Source organism: Phascolarctos cinereus, unplaced genomic scaffold (assembly GCF_003287225.1).
Source record: "Phascolarctos cinereus isolate Bilbo 61053 unplaced genomic scaffold, phaCin_HiC Scaffold_4;HRSCAF=312, whole genome shotgun sequence".
NCBI classification, from domain to species: domain Eukaryota; kingdom Metazoa; phylum Chordata; class Mammalia; order Diprotodontia; family Phascolarctidae; genus Phascolarctos; species Phascolarctos cinereus.
Window position 1 is genome coordinate 461,237,143 of NW_027555847.1, and position 19,965 is coordinate 461,257,107.

Genomic DNA, 19,965 nt, shown 5'->3' on the forward strand with positions numbered 1-19,965 from the left:
GCTAGCTGTGTAACAGCAAGTAGCTTAACCCTGTTTGCCTCAGTTTCCTCATCTATAAAATGAGCTGGAGAAGCAAATGGCAAATTACTCCAATATCTTTGCCAAGAAAATCCCAAAATGAGGTCACAAAGTGTTAGACATGACTGAAATGACTGAACAACAACATTCTCGAAAAGAACTGGAATTCACCAGAAAATTGACTCCTTCTCTTCTCTTGCTGTCTTCCACAGCCATTTTTGGACATCTTCTCCCTTAGGGCCATCTGGTTACCTGATGTAGACAGTTTTCTGATTCACATAGCTCCCTTCAGGAAAGGCCACAGGGCCACACAAGGACCTGGAGGTTTATATGTTCGTGTATGACTACCTCAAGTTCTTTCTATGCCCTTTTTAAAAGCCAAGTCCAAGGATATGGCTCAACAATGAGGTGTTAACTGGGTGGTAAATACTCATGAACTTCATCATTAAGGTGGGGCTAGTTCCTTTATACCCAGGGCAAGGCAAGTTCACACCTTGTCAAAAAAAAAAGTGTCCTAAATGCCAGAACAAAGACTTCAATTATGTTAACCTTGTTAACAAGGAGTAGCACTAGACCAGAAGTTAATCTTGTCACAAGCTTAACACTCCCTTAGAGAGATAAAAGAGAACTACCCCCCATTATATGTGTTTATGGCATCCCCTAATTTACCAGTTTGATAACCCAGACAAAAAGGACTTGAGGTCATTCTGAAATGACCTCTTCTTAATAGAACTATATTGGTCTGTAGTGATCAGCATTTCCTTTTCCAAATGCTCACAAACTATGCCTTTAATAATACATTTTTCAGGGAATCAAAGTCAAGTTCATTAGTTTCCAATTTGAAGACTCCATTGCCTTCATACTATCATATGAGATAATATCTGTAAAATGGGGGCAGCCAGGTGGCGCAGTGGATAGAGCATTAGCCCTGAAGTCAGGAGGACCTGAGTTCAAATCCAGCCTCAGACCAAACACTTGACACTTATTAGCTGTGTGACCCTGGGCAAGTGGCTTAATCCCAATCGCCTAAGAGTAAAAATTTTAAAAAAAATTTGTAGAATGTTTAGCAGAGTGCCAGGCATATAATTGGCATTTAATAAATTCTTATTCTTTCCCTCTCTTTTCCCCCTTCCCTTCCTTTTTATGAAAATTGGGACATTTACCCATTTGCTGTCTTGTAGTACCTCTCCTGTTTCCCACAAATCTTCATAGATCTCTGACAGATGCCCATCAAATATTGACTCTTTCAGATTAATGTGTTAGAGGGGCAAAGGAGTACAAAGAGTGATTTTTCCTAGCACCAATACTGGTCCTGGGTTTTACAGGCAGTGCAGCTATGGTTCAGTAGGAAGATCAGTGGATTTGAAATCATAGCTGTTTTTCAGTCATTTTTCCAGTTGTATTTGACTCTGTGACCTTATTTGACTTTTTCTTGTCCAAGATATTGGAGTAGTTTGCCATTTCCTTCTCCAGCTCATTTTACAGATGAGCAACTGAGGGTAAGTGACTTGCCCAGGGTCACATAGCTAGTAAGTGAGGGTGGATTTGAACTCAGGAAGATGAGTTTTTCTGACTCCAGTACCTGGGCTCTATCCACTCCACTACCTAGCTGCCCCAGAAGTCAGAGTACCTGGGTTTGAATCTAAGAACTGCCACTTCCTGGATGGCCTTGGGAAGCCAAACTTCTAGACCTCAGTTTTCACATCTGTGAAACAAGGGTTTTGGACTAGATGGTCTCTAAAAGTCCCTTCTTAGCTTTAAATTCATGATCCTATAATCCTAAAGTACTTTGTGTTCTCGAAGAGTTTATAATTTAATTGAGGAGATAAGTAATAGATTTATGCAAAGATCACTTACTGAACATGATACAGTATATGATGCTGATGATTATTGATGTGTATGTAGTGTTTTAAGATTCACAAAGCACTTTAAATACACGATTGCATATTTGATGCTTGCACTGACCCAGTGAAGTAGGTCCTATAGTTTCATTCTGCCCATTTTACACACTAGTAAACTGAGGATGAATAGAAAGTTATTAGGGTCTTCAGAGTTGATTTAAGGAAGAGATGCTAGAGTTCTCTATCCTTGTTCTATCATCATCCTCATCAACAAATATTTATTAAGCAGTTATTGCTAGGTATTGGGGATGCCATGAGGAACAAGAGGTGAACCCCTGTCCTTAAGGAGTCTATAGCACTATTTGTATATGATTCCTAAATCTGCCCACCACTTTCAGTATATAAAAATCACTTTGGGTAAAAGACAGCCTGAGATGCATTATTAAGCCCACCAATTAAATGACATGACTATTGCATATGTTCAGATGCTACATGGTAAAAGACTTACTATCCTGGGAATTTATGTTGTTTATCAAGCAAGAGGGATAGGACACAGGCATAAAGTGATGAAAATAACATAAGGCTGATGAGTGTCAAAGGGATGGAACAGGCACTAGGTGCTTCTACAGGAGGCTATGATCAGTGTGGGGTGAGATAGGTGGGATGTCGGGATGGGGAGGCTTAGTCAAGAGGACAGCCAGGATAGTGTATGCAAAAAGTATCAAGGCAGGAATGTTCATAGCCTGTTCCAAGAACAATGAGTACATCAGTTTGGTCACTGGAGAAATGTTTCTGTTTTTTTGAGAAGTTACAAAAAAAAAAAGAATAAGAATTAGTAACAGAGTTTGATCTTAGCCTATCAGGACCTTGAGAAACATTGTCATGAGAGGTTGTTTTCCTCCTGATCCTGTAGTATAAGTAGAGGGTTGATCAGGAGAACCTGTTCAACTGAGACACTTGTTTAGGACTTTGATTATGAGCTAAAGACTCTTCATATGTCTCTTATAGGCATTAGGTTGATTTGACAAGCTCAGGCTCCTGGGCATCGAGGTAAGTACCATTTTGTTCTGGGTCTATAAAAGGGGGTGGCACATCAGTCTGAGAAAGAGCTATGCAGCAGAGCAAAAATCGGAGACTGGAGAGGAGATTTGGGTACCTGGGAGGTTCAGTTGATACTTCCACATAACCTCCAAAGGGAATGCTACCCCTTATCTCAGCTTCAGAGATGGCAAATATGAAAAGGGAACTACCGAGTTCTGGTTGACTGAGGGGAGTCCCTGTGCTTGCATCCCAAGAGCCTACCTAAACCTAGCACTTAATAACCGCACTTTGAATTTAATTTAATTCTAGAAGAGTAGTGAAAGCTCCTGGACACCAATTTTCTGGAGGAACGTTGAATTCCTGGACGTAGGACGGAGTTTGTGGACCAGATACTGGAGGAACAAGGAAATGGGTCATCATGTCTAGGAGCACAACCTTGCCTTTGTCCTCTGCTGCTACTGTGAGTTAACTCTGATAATGTAATTCTGATAGGAATGGGCTGCCTTTCTAGAAACCGCAAGTTTGTTCCTTTCTAAAAAGTCAAACCCTTAAGAAGTATTTAAAATGAGAGGCCTATATAGTTAGGGGGTGGGGAGGGCAGCAGAGAGGGAATTGGGATATACAGAAATGTGAGGGCTGGCCCCTCTAGCAATTCCAAGTATGTTTCCCTTCTGAGGAAGTTCCAAACCTTAGGGAAGTACTACAAAATGAGGCCAGCATAGGTCTCTGGGGTAGAAAGTGGGAGTCTCTGATTGTTATGGAATCTCTCTGTGGGATGAAAAAAAAGCTGCCCTGTATCCAATATTATTACTTTGAGCACTGGCATGGGAGCTGAGGTTCTTTTACTCAAACCTGTGGAGACCTAAGTAAAAATTATATTCTGAGGTTCCCAGAGGAAACTCTGGGTGGGGATAAAATGAGGCAAAAAGATACATGATTTTGGGACAGTCCCCCAAGACTGAACCTGATCCCTGTAACGCCAGAGTTTGGGGCCCTGAACCCTCAGTGACATATAATTTCCATCAAACTAAATAGTTCTCTTTGCAAAGGATCATGTTTTTCTAGAATTCCTTAAGTTGAAATTTCAGTCTGGGTGATTTTCTTTCTCTTTGGCTTGCTACAATTTAGATTTTCACTTCTGTGGGGTAAGTCAGAGTACAATCAAAGATGTGACTTTACTTGGAGGTTGAGTAAGTGGGATATTCCAAGCAGATAGTTATCTATAACTGCAAATACAACCCTGACTAACATGAAAAAACAAACCCAAAAAACCTCCCCAGTTGTCTTGAGGACCTTTGTGGTGTGGCAAAGTGGGTAGTGTTCTGGACTTTGAGTCAGGAGATTTGGATTAAAAACATGCCTTTGATATTGTCATAGCTCACATGACCCTATGCAAGTCACATACCTCACTGAATTCAGTATCACCCATCTAAAATGGGGACAATACCATTTACTCCGCAGAGTGGTTGAAGATAAAATAGGAATGTATAATAAGTACTTTGCAGTTTTTAAAGACTATGTAAATTTTAGCTACTATCATTATTATGACATATGGGTTATCATACTTCTATTCTGCCAAAAGGCTTTGTGAAGGTTGGGAAAACAGAAAAGCAGGTAAGAGAGTGTCAATGGATAAGGAAGATAGATAAAAGGCAGAAAAGAATTATAAAGTTCAGCCAAAATAGGAAAAGGCTTTAGAGTGAAGGTAGTTTTATTTTATTGCAATTGTTTTAAATATTTTTTTCACTTAATAAATTCTTTTTTTCTCTCTCTTTCACACCTCCCCTCCGCTAAAAAAGAGAAAACCAAAAACCTTATAATAAATATGCGTAGTCAAGCAAAACAAATTCCTACATTGGCCTTCTCCAAAAATCTATTTTATTCTGCACCTTCTGTCAGAAGAAGGGTGGTATGCTTCACACCTGGTTCTCTGGAATCCTGGCTGGTCATTGCATCAGTCAAGAGTTTTGAAGTATTTTTACATTCCTTGTCCTTACAATGGTATCATTATTGTATGAATCGTCCTCCTGATTCCACTCCTTTCACTTTGTACCCATTCATACAAGTCTTTCTAGGTTTCTCTAAAACCACCCTTTTTTTTGTCTTTTTTGCTAGGCAGTGGGGTTAAGTGAGTTGCTGAGGGTCACACAGCTAGTAAGTGTCAAAGTCTGGATTTGAACTCAGGTCCTCGAGACTCCAGGGCTAGTGCTCTATCCCCTGCACCACCTGGCTGCCTCTCATTTTTTAAAATAGTACAATAGTATTGCTTTACATTCATGTACAATAATTTGTCCAGTCATTCCCCCAATGGATAAGTACCCCCTTAGTTTCTAATTCTTTGTTACTGTAAAAAGAGCTGCTATAAATACTTTTGCACATATGAGTCCTTTTCTTTGATCTCTTTGGGTGTGGGTCAAGTAATAGTGTCACTACATAAATGAAAATGCACCCTTTGTGACTTTCGAGGCATTGCTCCAAACTGAGTTCCAGGATTGTTTGACCACTAACAGTGCATTAATGTGCTTGTGTCCCCACAGCCTCCCAACATTTGCAATTTTCCATTTTTGTCAACTTTGCCAAGCTGGTGGGAATTAAATAGAACTTCAGAGTCTCTTTAATTTGCATTTCTCTAACTACTAGTGATGCAGAGCAATATTTTTTGTCAAATGATTACGGATAGCTTGATTTCTTCCCTTGAGAACTTCTTATCTTTTTGCGTCTTATTATTTGAGGAGTGCCTCTTGTTCTTGTAATTGAATCACTTCCTTACATATTTTGGAAATGAGACTTTTATTAAAGAAACTTGTTGCAAAATTTTCCCCCAGTTACCTGCTTCCCTTTTAATTTTAGCTACATTGGTTTTGTTGGTGAAAACCTTTTCAATTTTATGTAATCAAAATTGTCTGTTTTATCTCTTTGATCCTCTTAATTCTTTGGTTATGAACTGTCAGAGAGCTTGCATTCTAAGGGAATATAATGGAGGTAACTATTAAAGCTTTGAAAAAAATTTGTCAACTGTTGCAGCATTTGACTTTGTGCTCCTCTGTGACTGAATCATAGACTATTGGAGTATTGGATCTAAAGGGGATCTTGGTACAGAAAAAGCAAGTGATTTCTCTAAAAATTTGTATGAAACTGGTTAAAGGCTGAAATCCAGGCTTTTTGACTCTCCATATAGTGTTCTTTCCACTATACCACAGAATTAGATAACTATAGTTGCAAAATTATAAACATTAATTATATAAAAATAAATTTTAAAATCTAATTGTGTCTTAGGGAGCCAAAAATATTCAGGGACGTAGAATCCATCTAGGCTTCTAACAAGTGCCTGGCATACAGTAAACAGTTAATAAATGCTTATTGACTGAACTTAGACACAAATGGTACACTACAACATCCACTTTTTGGCAAATAACTGATAGACACTTGAACAGGAAGGGAGCTAAGTAGTGTACGACAAAAAGATTATATTTAAACAGAGCAATATGTTAGCAGGCAGGAAAAAAACTAGTGTACCATAATGCCTGAGATCAAAAATGTAATTTATACATGAAATAAATTGTAAACTATAGAAAAATATCCAAAGTGAAAAAAAAGTTGGACTTGCTATAAAAAAGTAGTACTCTACATTCATGTAAATCTGAGAATCTCAGAGTCCTTAAGTACAAATCCTCACAAAATCTAGTTCTATCCATTTTATAGATGAGCAAGCTGAGGCAGAGAAGATCATGCTTAAATAGAAGTCAAAATTTCCAGGTAAAAATTATAGGCTGATGTTTACCATTTCATGAAAAGATAGCATTCTTCTAATAAGACTTTTCAAAAGAAATATTCTTTGTTAAGCAACACATCCAAAATTTTAATGTGAAAAAATTTGGTGGCCATTTCTTTATGACTTTAAGGTCACATGTTTAGCACTGAAGTGGACTTGAGAAGTTACCTAGTTAAGCCCCTTCATTTCACAGATGAGGAAAATGAGGATCAGAGATATGAAAGTATGTGGCACCACCAGGAATAAATCCAGATCATTTGACTCCAAATCCATCTCTCTTTCCTCTCTCTGTATGAGGCTGGGTTCGAAACAAAATAGAAGGAAGAGAGCAGGCTGGATAATTCTGCAGCTCTTTCATGATGACAAAGTTATTCTCAAATCCAAAACCCAATCTTTTGAAATGATGACAATTTCCCTTTGATGCTAAATAGCTGCAAGTCATGAAATACTGTAACTTCCAAATAACCATAATCATAGGTAAATCCAGAAGATAATGGAGGCACAAGAAAACCACAGCATGCTGTAGTACCAATAATGATTTGCATGCAAAAAAAAATGACATGAGGAAAACCATATAGGAGATGTATAATTGAAAAAGTAGGTGTGCAGGGCTTGAAATGAAATCAAGTAATAATTGATATACAGCCTTAGTGGTCCAACCCTAGTGCTGCACTGGTACCCACAAAATGTTAAAAGTTGTAGAGAAAGGTTTCTAATGTGTTGGATCATCTGGGAAGGATACATGGAAGGGTGTAGACAAGAATCCAAGACCAGAAGGCTTGAATACATTATGGTCTGCCCCTATGTATGGAATACCCATATCCATAAAATCATACATGGTGAAATATTGAAAATCTGTCTGATCATTAGTAGATTTTGAAACAGCAACCTAGTGGATTGAAATTTTTATTTTTCATATAGTTATTTGATGTCGTATAGACATAGCCTAAATAATTTGACCAAAGTCTAAATGATTTGACTATTAATAAATGACAAGGGTAGAGAAGAAACTCATAATCTTGCATCCTTGGAGCTGTTTTATGCAGTATTACAGCATAGTCCTGTCCAAAGTCAATGTAATTATTTTAAAAATGAAACCTCAATGAAAATTGACTTCTCCATGTACAGTTCCCCAATCATGCCAATTTAATCTCTTAAAATTTTCTCAACTATGACAACTTCTGAAACACCTAAGCCAAATGAAATGAATCAAATAAATAGAATTGCATAATGGAGAGTTAAATATAGACCAAGACAAATGAGTGAGATTCAATTAAGTAAATGCTTTACATGTGTCTAGCTTTGGTGGGCTAGAATAATACATATTTTGAGGTATTTTAGTATAAGGCTGAATTGAATAATCTCATAGCATTTAAAGAAAATAGAATGAAGGAAAGGACTAAAACTAATACCTTAGAAAAATATAATGGACAATAATTTCTTTGTCAAAACTAAAGCTTGAGTTATATACTGTTAATGAAATTGGAGGCAGAAGACCTGAGTTTAAGTCCTGGCCCTGTTATTTATTTGTTATGTGACCTTGGAAAAGTCACTTAATTGCTTTGAGTATGCATGCATATTTAGTTATTTTTATTGATCCACATATCATGGTGTGTGTCACGATTCCAAAGTATCTCAATAGATTGTGAAAATTTCTTCTGTGTTTTGTTTATACACATCTATACACATTCCCTAGTTACTGCAGGATCAAATTCTTTGAACATGTATTTGATATTCAAAGCCCTTCATAACATACTCCCCCTCAAATCTCCCTCCCAACCTTTCCAATCTTCTTATACCTTCCATTCCCCTATACACTCTTCTATCCAGTAACACTGGCCTCTTAGCTTTTCCACAAACAAGACACTCCACCTCTCCACTCCAGGCATTTTCTCTAGCTGTCTTCCATGTCTAGAATATTTTCCTCCTCATCCCTTCAAGTCCCAGATAAAATCCTACATTATACAGGAAGCCTTTCCCAATCCTTCTTCATTCTAGTGCCTTATCTCTGTTGATTATTTCCCACTGTATGCAGGTTATAGCTACATGCTTCTTTGCATGTTGTCTGCCTCATTAAATTGTTAGCTCCTCAAGGGCAGGGACTATCTTTTGCCTTTCTTTGCATCCCCAGCTCTTAGCATACTACCTGGCACACAGTAGGCAGTTAATAAATGCTTATTGACTGACTATACACCGATAAATGTTTTAGATATTCGGAATCATCTGGATGATATTCTAAAGTTTTCACTTCTCATATCAATGTTTGCATCATGTAGTTTCATTCTGGTTCCTGGTATCACTTCTCACATTTTGTCAATGGAAGTTGCACATTTAATGATGAGTGTCCACAACATTCAGTGGACTAGGCAATGTGGGGAATGACAAAGGAAGTAGAAGGCATGCCCCCTGGTTTTGTGATACTTAAATTTATATAAATTACAAATACTTCATGTGAAAATATGCAATCTTGTTGGGGACATTTTAGGGTTGCACGTTTATGACTAAGTCAAAATTTCTTTTAGAGATGTAGTCCTAAGCCAGAATGATGGCGAATGGCTGGATTCTTTTATTTTTCTGGTTGTGCATCTATCACGAAAAACTTTTAAGTGCTTTGCTCAGTCCAGATATAGGATGCTTACAGCATTCTCTTATTATATTAGTCTAATAACATTATAAAAATAGAAATAATGTTAGTCTGATATGACTTCTTAGTGAATCATTGTGGTGGTTCTTAGGAAACATTGATTCTCTCTAAGTATTCACAAACCATCTCATATAGTCCTCTATATTTAGACAGCCTCAGACGTGCTTCACTTTCTTCTTTCCCAAAACCTTTATTTTCTTTCCAGTTGTCTTGATGCCATATCTATCTTCTGTTCTTCTTCCTCCCCCCACCATCCTCCTACCCCTGCTTTCCAGTTCTGGAACTGTAATCACATAAATAGTACCATTGGTACTCTAAAGGATGTGTTAGGCTTCTCTGTTACTCAGCTCACCATTTCTGTAACTTTCTAAACCAAAATAAACCTCTCTGACCACCACTTCCCTAAATGCGTTATCTCCTGCTTTTAGAATGTAAGCTACTTGAGAGCAGGGCTGTCTTTTTGCATTTGTATTTTCAGTGTTTAGCACGGTGTTTGGCATATAGCAAGAATTTAATAAAAGCCGTTTTATTCCTTCATCCATCTATTTAATAATCTGTTTTATAATTTTGTCATGGGTTAGAAGTCATTTATTAGTCTTAAACCTACTTTCCCCTTTCCTCCCCACCTTAAAAAAAAAAAAGAAGAAGAAGATGAACATTAGCCCATCCTTCTGGGTTTTTCATTCTCTGTGGTCACAATCTCTAGAGATTTTGCTCATACTTTTCCAACTAGTTTTTTATTGTTAGACATTGTTAAATCTAGAGGAGCTATTCCGCTCATGATTACTACTTCCTGAAGTATTTCATACTTTTAATTAAGATGTTTTCAAAGCTTGGCCTAAAAATAAAAGAATATGTTATAGCATTCATGTCACATAAGAACCCAACATCAAGAAGAACATAAAGACACTGAAAATGCAAAAATGCTGATGTCTAGAGAAATAATAGCAATAAATAAAATGTGTGTATAATAATCTCTGTGGAGTTGAATTTCATTGTAACTTTGTTTCCACAAAAGTCTGGGGTAATTTTCCTCAAGGACAGTCCTTTGACATGCCCTATATTCAAGGAGATGTGACTTCTGATTAAGGGAACGCTGAGCTTCAACTCTTTGAGTGGAGAAGGGACTTACTTCAATTGGTTGGATACACAGTTTGAAAGAGGGCCTTTTTTTAAATTTAATTTTTCTTTCTTTTTTAAGCAAACAGGGTTAAATGACTTGCGCAGGGACACGTTGCTAGTAGTGTCTAAGGCCACATTTGAACTCAGATCTTCCTAACTCCCTGCCAGTAACTATTCACTGTGCCACCTAGCTGCCCCAATTCAGACTTTTGAATAGCTAATGGGAGTACTGGGAGCCACAGATATGTGGGAGAGCTAGCCCTCATCAACCCTCCATCTTGGACTCCCTTTGGTGAGATAATCTCCTCCTTCCTTGGCTGAGCTAAGCTGTTTTATCTTGATCTAAGATCCTTTACTATTGTGTGTTCTTTGATCTAATCTGTATAAATACTCAGATTTCTGTTTGTTGTTTTCTTTGATAAGTTTATTAGGTATTGGTGATAGTCTTTTGTGAAAACATCATTTGGTGGGAAAGGGTGAAGTTAGAGAGGGTAAGTTAAGGTCTACCGAAATTTCCTCTTTAAGAGAGATCTGAGTTAGCAGCTTGTATTTTGAACCCAAAGGCAGGTAGGTGGTGCAGTAGATAGAGCACTGACCCTGGAGTCAAGAAGATCTGAGTTCAAATGTGACTGCCATCACTTACTAGCTGTGTGACCCTGGGCAAGTCACTTAACCCTGTTTGCCTGAGCTTCCTCATCTGTAAAATGAGCTGGAAAAGGAAATGGCAAACCACTCCAGTATCTTTGCCGAGAAAACCCCGAATGGGGTCATGGTGAGATGGACACCACTGAAACAATTCAACAACAGTTCTGAACCCAGACTCATGTTCCTAGATTAGAAATATTTTACAGGTGGCAGATAAATAGAATTCTATCCTAATACCCATCTTGAAAACTGGAGGAAAGATCTGGATCCTGAATCCTACCTACCTCTCCCCCTAGCTAGGCTGCTGGTGGTCCTGGAATGGCCTTTTTTCTTACTTTCTACAAATGTGGGCCAAATCTCAGATCATATGTATTGATGCCATTGGCAAACTATGTTTATATATTAGACAGCCACACACACGCATATATCTGACATAGAAAACAGACACAAAATAGACTTGATGTAAAGTACAAACTCAGAATTATTGTTCTAACCTTTTTCTGATAAAACATGAGTTGTTTATATTTTCAAGGGGAAAAAATAATCCAGAGTGGCAGAAGGAAATCCAGATTTGTGTGAGGAGTTTTGGAGGGTAGAAGAAAGTGATACAAAGAAGAAAAGGAAAAAGGACCATTGAACTTTTAGAACTTCTTATTGGGTTTATAGGTCGTTCCAAAGAGGGTAGAGCTATATACTCTGAGTAGAAAGCAGCTTTCTGTGCTCCACAAAATGATGAGGTTCTAATATGAAAGAAGGAGGAAGAGGAGAATCCTGTTGGCCATCAGGTTCCTGCTGAGGGGTCGCAATGCTTTCTTCCTTGGGTGCATTTCTGGGCCATGACAGAAATTGTCCCAAGACTTGTCAAATGACCAATGACCAATGATCCGTTTCTGGTGGTTCTGGTGGGGACAAATGGCATTATTGCCAGAAGAAACCTAGAAAGCCTCTGCAAGGATTGCAAGTCTTATTTTTATCACAATTACCAATCAAAGATAGTGTCTTCAGAAACAAAAGGAAGGTGGAAATAAAAGGGATGGGAAGAGTAGTATTTTATATTACGAAGATATAGCTCCTCACTTCTCTGTGGAAATGCATGAACCAGATGGGTGGAGTATGGTAAAAACATCTGGGGAAAGACCAGCAATGGAAGAAACAGAAGCAATATTGTGGTGGGAGTATACTACAAACTTCCTGGCTAAAATAAGGAAATGAATGAGGAGTTTCAAAAGCAGATTAGGTTATTGGCACAGAATTGTTATGGGGACTTCAACTCTTCTGACATCTGCTCCAAATTTCTCTACAGAACAGAGTAGTTGAGAAATTCTTTACTTGGCCCTGCTGATGATAATTTCATCCTCCAGAAGGGGGAGGAAATGACTATGAAGACTTTTTCTCAATTCTCATTCATAAGCAAGAACAGGTTGCAAAAGTAGAAATGACAGAAACTTTGAGAAGTGACTACACTATCTTATAATTCCTGATAGTGACATTGGGAAAACAATGACTTTGGTGGGTCAGGACTGTAGGACAAAAGTGACGATCTCCACACTGCTCTCTTCAGTATTGCTAAGTGCCTGGTCCCTGATAATCTGCATGACCCAGAAATAAACATTGAGGGGTATAGTGGAATTTGAAGGAAGTTTTTTCAGTGTACTCATATCACAATAGAAGAAGGAGGAGGAGGAGAAGGAGAAAGAGGAAAAATAGGAGAAGGAAGCCTAGAGAACTGAACACTAAGGTACAAGCAAAGCATTTCAAAAGATAACCCTGATCTAAGGGTTTTTTTCTGGCTTTCTGGATGTCACGAAAGATCCAGAATCATCCTAATATTTTGGGTTAGATACAAAGAAAAAGATATGACCACTTCCCTGTGGGGAAGAGGCCACATGGTAGCTGTGATTCTGAAGAAAACCAGAAGATATGTTAGTTCAATAGAGAAACTGCAGTGGACAACTAGCAACTCGCAGCTCAATGGAGCTTGACCTTGTTTTGGTAGAGAAAGCAGACCAGCAGCTTTGGAAGCAGAGGACTTCATTTGAGAGGCAGCATGAGGAGTATGGGTTGCCCTGGTTAAGTATTTTCCCTGCATATGTTCCCTAGCTACATGTGTTCCTTATTCATGTTCTTTTTCCTAATGGTGATATGGGAATCTGTGGGAGGGTGTGCCTGTTTACGTGACAAAGATTTTTCTTTTTACTTTGTTATTATATTTAATTAAGTGCCTTTTGCTTTGAATTAATATTTCTTCAGGTTTGATCTAGTAAAGGAGAAATATCAGCAGATTCCTGAGCTGTGGGGTCTTTTTTTATAAATTCATTTTTATTTTTATTCAGAATTTAACAAACGCCAAATAGAACGGGCATTTCATATGCCTAGCAGAACAGAAAATGAGGATAGGATATGAACTATAGGTCTCTGTTATATACAGCTTGCTTTTCTTTTTAAGTACATAGTAAGATCAAAACCTGTACCTTTCAAAGCTTTCTGCTTGTCTGGTCTTATTCCTAGCCTTTTGTTCTTTTCTCCGTATTTTGAAAAAAAAAATACCCCACTGAATCTCTTTTCTTTCTTTTTCTTCTCTCTCTCTTATTCTCTCTCTCTCTCTTGCTTCCCTATCCCTATGTCCCTCTGCCCTCCCAACACTGTCCCCATTGGGAAAAAGAAGAGAGGAAAAAAGCCCTTGCAACAAATATACATGATCAAACAAAACAAATTCTCACATTGGCTGTGTCCAAAAATGTATGTCTTATTTTACATTTTGAGTTTATCATCTCTCCATCAAGAGATGGGTAGTATCAGTCCTCCAAAATAGAGTTTGCTCATTGCATTGATCAGAATTCCCAAGTCCTTCAGAGTTGTTTTTTCTTTGTAATGTTGTTATTGTATAAATTGTTCTTTGGGTTCTGCTCATTTCATTTTGTATCAGTTTATACAAATCTTCCCAGCTTTCTCTGAGGCAGTCCATCAGTTCTCGTGGTACAATGATATTCCATTACATTCATAGTACATACATACATGCATACAATAATTTGTTTAGACATTCCCTAATAGACATGTATTCCCTTGGTTTCCAGTTTTTTCTGGACCTGTGATTTTGAATAGAAGTTGAACCAAAACTTGCTTTGAAGCTAAGGTAGCTTTCAGGGGTCTAGAGCTTTATTAATAAATATGTGAAATGCTGGACACAGTTTGACACACATCTTAAATATGGGAAGAGTGGGTTTCAGAGCCAGTGTGGAATTCTACCAAAAAAATATCATGAATAATATAAAGAAAAAAATCCTGATAACACAAATGCAAATTATTTCGATCATGAAGGAAAGTGGCAACTAACTGTAGAGACCAATGTGGCTGCACAGAGAATTTATTGGCCAGCTAGATTTATTTAAAATGGATTATTTTAAAAACCTATTAAAAAAATTTTTTTGAGGCAGTTGGGGTCAAGTGACTTGCCCAGGGTCACACAGCTAGTACGTGTCAAGCGTTTGGTCTAAGGTTGGATTTGAACCCAGTCCTCCTGACTTCAGGGCTGGTGCTCTATCCACTGCTCCACCTAGCTGCCCCCTAAAATTTTTTTAATTAAAAAAATAAAATTTTAAAATACATGTACAGAAAGTGGAAATAAAGGGAGATAACTGAGAATAAATACCAAAGATAACATAGTACTATAAAAAGAAGAATGTGTGGAAGAATGAGATGAAGTTTGCAATGAATGCTTAGGAAAACATAAACGGATTTTTTTTGTGTGTATCCTAGTTCTATCATTCAACCTGTCTTAGTATGCTGAGGACAAGAAGATGGCCAAAGAAGGGAGAGGAGCACAACTTGAAGGGGAAAGGATGGTCATGGACAATAGAAAGAAAACAGAACTATCCACCTCCTAGTTTCTTCTGGTTTTGCTACCAAGGAGAATGACACTTAGAGTCATAGAATAAAGATGATGAAAAGATAACAGAATAAATGAAAAAGAACTTATTTAGTGTTTATTGTGTGCCAAAAGTTTTCCTAAGTGCTGGGGATATAAATTGAGAAAGTGAGACAACGTGTACTCTCCAGGAGCTCACATTCTAATTGGGGAAGAGGGAAATTATATAAAAGAAACTTTAGATGGGAAGGCCCCAAAAGATTCAGCAGCAAGGTAGATGGCAAGTTTCTGGGGGCATTAGGTCATAATGAAAAGCAAATAAATGAAGACAAGGTAAAAGAACAACTAAATGTACTCATTGAGTTTAAATCACCAGGACCAGACAAACTACATTCCAGGACACAAAATAACTTGCAAATATAATTGTTGGACTACTGACAGTGATTTCCTCCAAATTCCCAAGAATTTATTGTATCAGAACTGTAGAATATTGATTTTATTGATTTTCAGCATATAAGTGGGCTCTGGGGCCAACTTGATTGACCCTCTATCAGTCTCTCTTCTATGTTTTACTAATTTGTCTACTGATATGTGCATTCCTACATATAATATGTACTACCCAATACCAGAGGATGCTCTGGGGTATCAGCTACAGGTCCCAGAGCTTCTGAAAATCTCTGTGATATAAAAGACATAACTTGGAATAGATATAACTAGAAAAGGAGGTGGTCTAGTCATATAACAACTGTAAGAGATAACAGATGGATAGCCTCAAGTGTTGTAATGGTATCCATGAAATGTTTTTAAAAACAGATGATGCTCTTCAGTGCATTAGGTTGATTCTCTGTGGAGGAATTGTGGAAGATGATGGACAAGAATTGACCAGTGAAAGACATTCTTATCATGATGAAATCACAGATTGGTCAACGTATAAGTAGGGAAGTTCTTCAGTCTGTTTCAGGGATGGGCATGTTCAACTTTGTATCCCTTCTGGTACCTGTCATTATACCTTGCCCATAGTAGGGATACCAAAAAATATTTGTTGAACGAATAAATCAAGTTTAGAAATGTTTGCTGTATAGTTAGTTCATTGAGATATGTTTTTATTCAGCAGAAATTAAAGGTAAAATTGGCCATTATTTTTTGACAGTATGGATAATATATACAATTCAAGCAGGAGTGTTCTGGTGAATGTTCACACCTGCTCTGTGGGGGAATGATGATATACTAAGTTTAATTTGCTTTATTAACACTATATCACTTTCTTAGGTCCAGACCAGAACTTCTTAAACTGTGGGTTGCAACTCCATGGGGTCATGAAAAATTTGGCAACACTAAAAGGTTTCTGAATACACAGTGACCAAAAATTAATTAAAAATCAAACGTGTAATGAATCCAAAGTGTTTCTGGCAACACTGGCCTGTGTTGCATTTCACAATTTCACTACAGCTTTGGTTCTGAACACACAGCATGTGCACTTTGCACTGCATGTGCCGTCACACCATACAATGCCAACAAACACTGCAAAACACATGAAGGGGTCATGAGTGGAAAAAATTTAAGAAGTCTTGGTCTAGACGATCAACAAAATGATAAATCACACCCTGATTTGTAGTGTTTGCCCACTTCAAAGCTGTACGTACTCACACTGAAAATTTAACAATCAACTCTTGAGATGGTATGAACTGGCTGCAGTACAACCATGATTCAAGTCAAAGTAAACTTGGGATTGTAAATTATTGTTTAAAAATTGATAAAACTTTGAGTCAACAGTATGATATGATACCCATGAAAGCTAATGTGATATTAGGCCACATTCTGAGAGACAAAGTTTTCAAGACTTAGGAAGTAGTAACCTCGTGGTACTCTACCCTGGTTAGCCTGCATCTAGAGTATTTCCTTCACTTCTAGGTACCAAATTTTAGAAGGAAATGGGGACTGTCTGGAGGAATGTAACCAGGATGGTGAAGGACCTTGAATTCATGCCATATGCAAATCGGCTCAAGGAATGTTTAGACTGGAAACAAGGAGCTAGTGGAGAGAAAGGTGATAGAACAGTTGTGTGAAAATATCTGAAGGACTATCAGGTCAAAGAAAAATAAGATAATCTGGTTGACCCCCAGGAGCAGAATTGGAGCAATAGATAGAAACTGCCAAGAGGCAGATTTTAACTTGATATAAGGAAAAACAACTGAAGCTGTCCAAAGGTGAATTGAGCTGCCTAGAGAAGTAGAGGGTTCTGGTAGCTGTGCAAATGGATAGAGCACTGGCCCTGTAGTCAAGAGGACCTGAGTTCAAATCTAACCTCAGACACTTCCTAGCTGTGTGACCCTGGGCAAGTCACTTAACCCTGATTGCCTTAAAAAAAAAAGAGAGAAGTAGAGGGTTTTCCCTTCTGGGAGTCTTCAGGCAAGGGCTGAATGACAGCTTGTTGGTATGCTGTAGGGAATATTCTTATTTAAGTAATAGTTGAACTAGAACATAGAGGTTCTTAACCTGGAGTCCATGAACTCTTTCTAAAAAATATTTTTGTAGTTATTAAAATATAATTGGTTTCCTCTGAAATCATATGTGTTTTATTTTGAGCATTCATAAACATTATTCTGAAGTGTCTGTGTGCTGCACCAGTTTCTCCAAAGGGATCCACGGCACAGAAAAAATGTCGAGAGCCCCTGAAGTACATGGCCCCTGATATCCCTTGCAGCTCTGGGGTTCAGTGATCTAGTTTGACTATTTGTGTAACTATCTTGACTGCCAAATCTCCCATCCACTTAGACTCTGCAAAGGCAGTTTCTATCTCTATTTGTATTTAATGTTTATTTATTCAAACACATTTATCTACAACTAGGGCCAGCCCAAGGTAAAGCTATGAAGCAGAAAAAGTTATTTTCTTGGGACTTTCTCTTTCTTTCTGGGGCTCCTCACTGAGCACCATCCCTAGTTTATATGAGCTCCTGTAGCAGTCACACATATTTCTATTGAGGGTATCACTATCCTCTCAGTAACCCAACTCTGTAACTTTATCCTTTTGCCCACCCCTCATGTCCAATCAGCTTCCAAGTCTTTTTTTTTTTTCATTCTACTATCTCTTGTATCTCTCCCCATGGTCACCACCGTAGTTCAGGACCTCATAACCTCTTCCCTGGGCTATCATATTGCCCTTCTAATGGTCTCCCGGCTTCCAGCCCCTCTCTCCCCTTCCAATCTGTACTCCACAGGGATCTTACTAAGGTACAGCTTTGACTGTCATTGGCCTGTTCAAAAATCGTTGGTGGCGATCATCTCTAGGATAAAATACAAGGCCTTCAACTTGGTATTTAGGGCCCTTTGCAGACTGAATTCCAACTTACCTTTCCACCTGTATTTCATAGTACTCTTCTTCACACTTTCTATGCCAAACTGATCTGCTAGTATTGCCAGCACTCTGGTTTCCATTTTTAGTCTCCATGCGTTCGCACAGGTAGTCCCCCATGCTAGGAATGCATTCCCACTCTCACCTCCCACCCCCATCACTTCTACTTCTCAGAATCTTTTTGTTCCTTTAAGAATCACCTTAAAAACACCTCCTATGAAGCCTTTTCTGAGCCTACAAGTGTCATGATCTTTCACTTTTCAAATTACATCATGTTTATGAGACCTATTTTTGTAAATTGTGCCCTTCCAAGGGAAATGTACCCACTTTGAGGGTAGTGACTGCTTCATTTTTGTCTTTGCACGCCCAGGACCCAGTCCTAATTGATTTAAATTCAAGTCCCCAAACATAGTTAGCTGTGTAAGGAAGCTCAGGAAGTCTCGGGGAAGGACCATAGAACTTGTTGGGCTGGTTTATGGGTCTGACTGTGGATGAGTTGACTTGTTCCACCTGTTCCTAGAGTCAGTCATTCTCCTGAAGAGAAACAGTTTGCTCTCAGAAGCAGCTTTTTCCTCTCCCAGCATGTCCAGGGGGATAGTGAAGTGTGGCCTGCTGTGCAGGAAGCCCCATCGCATACTGCTAAAATGCCTAAAAGCCAGCAGCCAGGTCCCCATCACTTGTAGGCAACTGAGGAGAAGAGCTCAGATATGTTGTCTTTTGTTCTGAAGGTGTAGGGATGAGACTGCTGTAAGTAGAGAAGATCAGAGACAGGCCAAGGTCCTGGAAAAGGAATTGGTCAAAGGCAAAGCAGCAGTGGGAACCACAGAGGCTGTAGAGGCGAAAGCAAGCCAAGTTATTAGCAGTACTGAGGGTCAGGAGCTGACAGCTGGAAATACTCAACACTATGTTAGTATTGTAGTCTTTTCCTCTGGGACCTGTATGGTGGCAGCCCCTCACCACAGTCCCTGACAAGGCACACTGGATCCCCTGTGTGACTCATATATTATTGACTGAGAATTTGTCTTCTGAGTTTTCTTCTAGATATGGACTTGTACTGGTACTTTGGCCTAGCCTTCTGTCTGTTTCACTAAAGCATACTAGTCACTTAAAAGAGCTGGTTTTTATCTTACTTTCTTCAGAGTAGTGATCATCATTATTCTTTCCTTTATTTGAGGACCTTTTTTCCCTAACATTGTTACTTTAAAAGAAACCTAAATCCAGAGGATTTGCCATGGGAATCCATAATTTTAGTTATGCTTATCATGGAGATGTGTAAATACATTCTTCAGTTTTGTCTTATATAGGTATTTGTGTAGTTATTCCACCATCCCACCCTATCCCTGCCCCCAATTGAGCTTTTCTGAAAAGTTTGTAATCTCTTTTCAGGAAGATTTCTTGAAATGTCAAACTTTTGCCTTCCTTTCATGATGCTTACTTCATTGCTGTGCATACTGTATCAACTCAATTAATTTTTTTTGACTGAAGGACTATTAAGTTACAGATTTGTATTTTTTTTTCCTTTTGGAAATGGGATTATGGTATGAGTATGCAGAATCTTTATCCATATAATTTGATGGGAGGAAATACTAAAATAAACTTTATTATAAACAATTTGGTGGCTGTCTTAAAGAGGAAATTGAAATATGGTAGAAGATAAAAATTAGA

At 38.2% G+C, this 19,965-nt stretch overlaps 1 long non-coding RNA gene across 1 annotated transcript; it reads left to right on the forward strand.

The window, feature by feature from the left end:
• The first annotated feature begins 2,735 nt into the window (after positions 1–2,735).
• On the forward strand, positions 2,736–15,093 carry LOC110219068 (uncharacterized). The gene is made up of 3 exons (XR_002327505.2): positions 2,736–2,909; positions 3,210–3,360; positions 14,840–15,093. It is a non-coding gene; the product is annotated as an uncharacterized LOC110219068 (long non-coding RNA).
• The last annotated feature ends 4,872 nt before the right edge of the window (positions 15,094–19,965 follow it).